We start from the raw sequence: 6,635 nt of genomic DNA on the forward strand, positions 1-6,635 counted from the left end.
CTTCCCACAGGCTCTATATAGAATATATCCTTTTATTGTTGTGACATATCCCTCCTACTGTTTTTGTATAAGTATCACAACAGTCCTGGAGATTCTGTAATTGTGAAGCAGGAGTCCCAGGATGAGCAATTTTATAGATTCCCCCCATGTAAAGAGAGTACTGCAGAGCAGGGGCGTAACTATAGGGGGTGCATGGGGATGCAGTTGCACCTGGGCCCGGGAGCCTTAGGGGGCCCCTAAGGCTTCTCTTCTCCATATTGGGAGCCCAGTACTATGAAAAAAGTACTATGTAAATGGTAAATTCTGAACAATGTGTCCCATCAATGGGAATTATTGCTGCTATCTGTATAGGAACCTAATGAAGCCTCTCGGACAGGGAGGAAGTGAAAAATTAATTTATAGTTACATTTTTAAATGAAGAGTTCACACTCCTGTTTAATGTGTCTCATTGATATTCACAATGTACAAGCTATGTATAGTATCTATGTAATTGTACAATATGTGAGGGAGGTGAGCATTATTTCCTCAGTGTAATGTATATTAAATAAAGTGCTTATTTTTACATTTCATGTTGTTGGTTTGTTTGTTTTTTGTAAGGTAAACCATCATGCTATTTTCTTTGTGATTTTTTTAAACACATGAGGAGCAGAAGTACTACAGATAAGTTCTATTGTAGTGGCTCGAAATACATATATCTGGCCCCTCCATAAATGTCTATAGTTGCCCCATATGTCATGTCTTAAATGTGGATGCACTGTGCAAATTGTCTTGTCACTAGTTATGTGTATTGCACAGCTGCAGCACGGAAGAGGTTAATGTCTGTGAATGTCTGGGTTATGTCTGGAAAATGTAACAGTTTTGTGTTGTAAGTTTGTGGTCACAAGACAACACTTGATATATATATGTTTACAGGCGATAGAGATAGGAGATAGCAATAGCCATAGCAATAGTAATAATAGATATAGTAGTAGTGGTTGTAGTGGAGCAGAGAGTCATCCAGAGTGTTTGGAGTGAGAGTGCCTGTCACATGGGGGTACCTTCAACCTTTATGTGGTGAAGTATGGAAGCTGAAGAGAGGTACCCTGGAAGTCTATGTCCAGGACACCTACCCTGAGGAGAGTGGAAAGAAGTAGAGATAATCCGCCGTACAGTGTTCAGAGTTTACAGCAGAGAGTGAGTGTCAAGTGGAGTGTTCTCGTCCTCCTATGGAGTGTGTGTGTCCAGGAGCGGAGTCATATAGATAGCTTGGACTGTAGACCCGGTGTCATCCTGTATTTCCTTCCTGACCTCACTGATCGTTTTCCTGCACTGGTGTGTGTATTTTCTACGGACTGTAATTACGTGTTGGAGTGTCCTCTACAAGTACAGTTCTGGTTGCTGACAGTTCCCGGAAACTGAGTGTTTTCAAGTTAACCCGTGTGTGGAATTTATTCTTTAACATCGGATTCACCACAAAGTAAGGAACAGTGGCGTCACCGGTGACAAAGTTTGAAGTTCGTCTACCAAAGGTAGGGGGAGTTGGTAGTGCCACCGTGACATACCTAAACGCTACCCCGCCATCTCCTTAGTAGTGTACCCTGCGCCTCGGTCACTGCACTATATAAAACAAAACACAAGTCAGCGTGCGAGCTATATTCTTTGTGTACTGTGTCTTAAGTGTGTGACTTGAGATTAGCGACTTAAGATTCAAGGACTTTGGAAGAGTCACATATAATTACTGTTTATTTATTTGAATTTTTCTATATATAGGGGCTCCTGCCCATTTGCGTTTTTTAACGCTGCATTTTTTAAATGCGATTGTCAATGGGACTTTCTAATGTTAAAAACTCATTGCACAAAAATCACAAAGCACAAACTTGCAATGCGTTTTTAACATTAGGAAGTCCCATTGACAATCACATTAAAAAACACGCAAGTGGATAGGAGCCTTTACCTTTATATAATCTATCTATGAGATCCATTGGCATCATGGAAAGGAGTTTGCCACTCACTGAGCAGGCACTTGCTGGGGCAGATCTGTGGGTGGAAGTATAGGAGTGCAGGATGATCATTTAGCTAGTTGGGTGACAGAAGGAGGGGTAAAGGGAAGAGATCCAGGGAGGCTAGGCCTGAACTGGCACACCCCAACAAGTCTGCAAAGTTGGCAGATGAGGGGGATGCTATTACAGCAGGGGTGCAAACTCATTTTCACCAAGGGCCACATCAGCCTTATGGTTACCTTCAAAGGGCCGATTGTAATTGTAAGGCCTTAGTCAGACGGGCATTTTTTCGCGCGATTTGCGCATGCGCATGCGTCCGGCGATTTTTTAAAAGCAGCAGCGCCGACCCCATTGAGAACATATAGAAGACAAATCATGTTTACCCATTGAATTCAATGGAGCCGGCAATACAGCCGGCTCCATTGAAAGCAATGGGCTGCCGGCGAGCGCAGGATGAATTGTCGGGAAGGGCTTAAATATATAAGCCCTTCCCTGCAATTCATCCAGAAAAGTGTAAAAATAAAAAATATATATATACTCACCTTGTCCCGGCAGATGGAGTTCAGCGTGGCCGGCCTGCAGTGGGTGTGAAGGGGGTGTGAGTCAGACTTGCCCCTGATTGGCTCAGCGCTGAGCCAATCAGAGGCAGGTCTCACTCACACCCATTCATGAATTCATGAATTCCGCTGTATTGCCGGCTCCATTGAATTCAATGCGCTGGACAGCTCCGGCCCGTTTCTAATGAAACGCGGCTAGGAGCAGATTTTTCGGGCGATTTTTTGGCCCCGGTCACGCGATTTGTGGATGCGCATCCGTCATGTGATCCGCAAATCGCGCGAAAAAACGCCAGTGTGACTAAGGTCTAAGACTGTATAGTAAGGGCTAGTTCACACAAGCATATTTGCATACATAATATGCAATAAATAGAAGCCATTGATTTCAATGAGTTCAATGAGTGAATGAGTTCATTCACATGAATGTATATTCTCACACAGCATGACCTATTTTGTTGCGTACTACGCACCGCAATAGGCCATTGAAGTGAATGGGCCACGCAAATACGCAGTAAATGCGCAGGAAACATATGTATTCACTGCATGTTTGTACAACATTTCAATTGGCCCATCTGCATTCTTTTTTGCATGCCAAAATACGCAAGCATAAGCAATTTTCAATTGCGCAAATACACAGCGTATTTGTGCGACACAAATACAATTACACCCGTGTGAACGAGCCCTAATAGTGACCCCTATAGAGATCGCAGTAGTAATAGTGTCCCCTATGGTGGCCTCAGTAGTAATAGTGATCCTTAGAGTGGCCCCAGTAAAAATAGTGACTCTCATAGTGTCCCCAATAATAATATTGACCCTCAAAGGGGCCCCAGGTACCCATTAGTGTCCCAATTAGTAATAGCGACTCCCACAGTAATATTATCCCCCTCAGTAATATTAACCCCACAGTAATATTAACCCCACAGTAATATTATACCCCTCAGTAATAATATTAACCCCACAGTAATAATTCCCCCTGTACCCATATACTTACCTTCTCCTCCTCTGCTCGCACTGAGCCTGGGTACACACTGACATCAGTGTGTGACCCCGGAACGCTTCCTCCCTTATCCTCTCTTGTGCACAACTGAGGAGCAGAGGACTCAGGGGAGGATAATCCCGGCTACACACTAATGTCAGAGTGTGCGCCGGGATCAGCGCTGCCAGTGTGATTACCAGCGGGGAGCTCCAGCACCGCAGCTCATAATCGCTACAGTGGTGAGCGGCTGTTGATACACCACAGGCCACATAAAATGAGGCGGCAGGCTGGATTCGGCTTGCGAGCCTTGTGTTTGACACCTGTACATTTCAGGATTAGCACTGCTGCAGCACAACATGCCCTTAGTCCACCAGTGGGATGTCTGCTCTAGTAAGAAGCGGAATAAGAGTTCAGGGCAGGATAGACAGGTCCTGGTAGTAGGTGACTCAATTATTAGGGGAATAGACAGGACAATCTGCCACAAAGACCAGAATTATCAAACAGTGCATTGTTTTCTTGGCGCTCGAGTTTGACACATTACAGATTGGGTTGACAGATTACTGGGAGGGGTAGGTGAGGATCCAGCAGTCATGGTACACATTGGCACAAATGTAAGCTTAGGACAAGGACTTCCAAGGTAGTATTTTCTGAAATACCATCTGAGGAACACCAGAAAGGCAGCGGGAGATTATGGAGGTAAACAAGTGGCTCCAGAGTTGGTGTAGGAAGGAGTGATTTGGGTTCCTGGAGAACTGGACCGACTTTGCTTTCGGCTACAAGTTCTGCCCTATGGATGGGCTGCATCTCAATGAGGAGTGCTGGGGGAGAAGATGGCTAGAAGGTTGGAGAAGTGTTTAAACTAGGCACAGCAGCTGGCGCAACCAGATGGAGACAGTGCAGACAGTAGCTTGGCACCAACTAATGAAAATTAAAGGGGAGTCATAGGATAGGTCTCTGAGTGCTGTGACCAATCAGAGGCAGCTCTCAGCCATTCATTGAATGACAGCTGAGCACTGCTTCTGATTGGTCACAGCGCTAAGCCAATCAGAGGCAACGCTTTCCAGAGGTAGGGATTTTCAATTTCCCGGCCAGAAGAAAATGCTTTAGAACAATGGAGGGGTGCTGGACAGAGCCGGAGAGGTGATGTATTTATTTATTTTTTTCAAGCAGCTAAGGCTTATTTTCAGGGAAGGGCTTATATTTCAAGCCCTTCTATGAAAATCCCTGTGGGGGTTGCCTTGCTTTCAATGGGGCGGCAGCAGCGCAAGGCCCCACTGAAAGCAATGGGATGGTATCACCTCCTCTGCCACAGCTGTGACAGCAGTGGCAGAGGATTCTTTCGTCCATGCGGGGAGTCCAATCATCACTGAACACTGTCACAGTGCTGTCACGGTGTTCAGTGCTGAGGGGACCTTCATTGAGCAGCTGGGCTTCTCCAAGCGCAACTTCTCCAGTGAAAGGGCAACGTCTCATGCGCTGCGCATATGAAACTTTGCCCGTTTACGTGTTTTGCGCTACTGCGTGGTGCACATTTGTTTCGTGCACGTAGGCACTCAAAAAAACACACTCGTCTGACCGAGCCCTAAGGATGTAAAGGAGGCAATAAACAGAAAAATAAAACATTTAAGTTTCTAAAACAATAAGGCAATGAAGAGGCACTAAAAACCTATAAGGAAAAACTAAATTATGTAAAAAGCAGATAAAAGCAGCAAAGGTGAAGGCAGAAAGACTTATTTCCTCCCAAAAAAGCGAACCATAAACTGTTCTAAAATTGTATAAACAGTAGAAAGATAAATATTGAAAGTGTTGTTCTGTTAATAAGTGGAGATGAGCGAGCACGCTCGGATAAGTCAGTTACTCGAGCGAGCTTCGCTCTTCTCGAGTAACTGCATTCTTGTCCAAGCGTGCTCGTGGGGGCGGCGGGGAGCGGGGGGCGGCCAGGGATAGTGGGGGGGAGAGTGAGAGAGATCTTTCTCTCTCCCCCCCGCTACCCCCGCCACCCGCCTGCTCACCCCTGCCCCCCCCCCCGAGCACCCTCAGACAAGAATGCAGTTACTCGAGAAGAGTGAGGCTCGCTCGAGTAACTGACTTATCTGAGCGTGCTCGCTCATCTCTATTAATAAGTAATGTACAAAAGATTTAGAGGGTGATGAGGAAAAAGCAAATCTATTAGGCCTTCCTCACACAGGCGTTTTTGTACAGCCTTTACCACTGCTTTTTCAGTGCAACGCTAAACGTTGTACAACGCTCCCATTCATTTTGATGGAGCGTTTTCAACGCTGCGCTTTGACAGCGATGCATGTTCTATCTTTGGCCATTTTCGGCTCTGCATTGCCCATTGAAATGAATGGTCAGTGGTTTCAGTGCTGCCAAAAATGCGGCACAACTTTGTGCCTCGTTTTTGGCCGCGCTAAACGCCCTAGCTACACTACCTGAGAAAAAATAAATAAATCAACACTCACCTAGCTGCCGCTGTTGGGTCCCTGATGCTGCTTTCTGTGGCTCTGTGCAGGTTTCCCCTGCACTTGTCATCCCCAACAAGGCATCTCTTTCTGGTAACAGGGATTGAAGAACCCGCCTCCAGCAAGAGATTGCTCTTATTGGCTGAGGCGCTTGGCCAATCACAGCCAATCATTGAATGGCTCAGCTAATCAAAGCAATCTCTTGCTGGAGGTGTGGTCTTCAACGCACATTACCAGCAGAGCAACAGAAAGCAGCATCAGTGTTGAAAACGCAGCTGAAAAAGCAGCCAAAACACTGGCAAAACGCATGCCAGCGCTGCTAAAAATGCAGTAAATGCAATAAACACAGCGTTGAAAAACTTTGCTTTTCTGCAAATGCCTGTGTGAGGACGGCCTTAATAGTTTCTTTTCCCCAGTGTATTCACAGAGCTTAAAATAGACAAATAGTCAGGTACAAATTGGTTCTAAGGGAATTAACCAATGTTATAGACAAATTATTGTTACTTATATTTAAAGACACTTATTTTTAAAGTATTCAAAAAGGGGTTAAAAATTTAACCTGAAAACTACAGACCAGTAAGTCTGACTTTTATTGTGGGTAAAATATTCAAAAGTTTTTTAAGAGATGTTATCCTGGAGTACCTCAACAAAAAAAAGCTGTATA

Source organism: Eleutherodactylus coqui, chromosome 11, assembly GCF_035609145.1.
Source record: "Eleutherodactylus coqui strain aEleCoq1 chromosome 11, aEleCoq1.hap1, whole genome shotgun sequence".
NCBI lineage: Eukaryota > Metazoa > Chordata > Amphibia > Anura > Eleutherodactylidae > Eleutherodactylus > Eleutherodactylus coqui.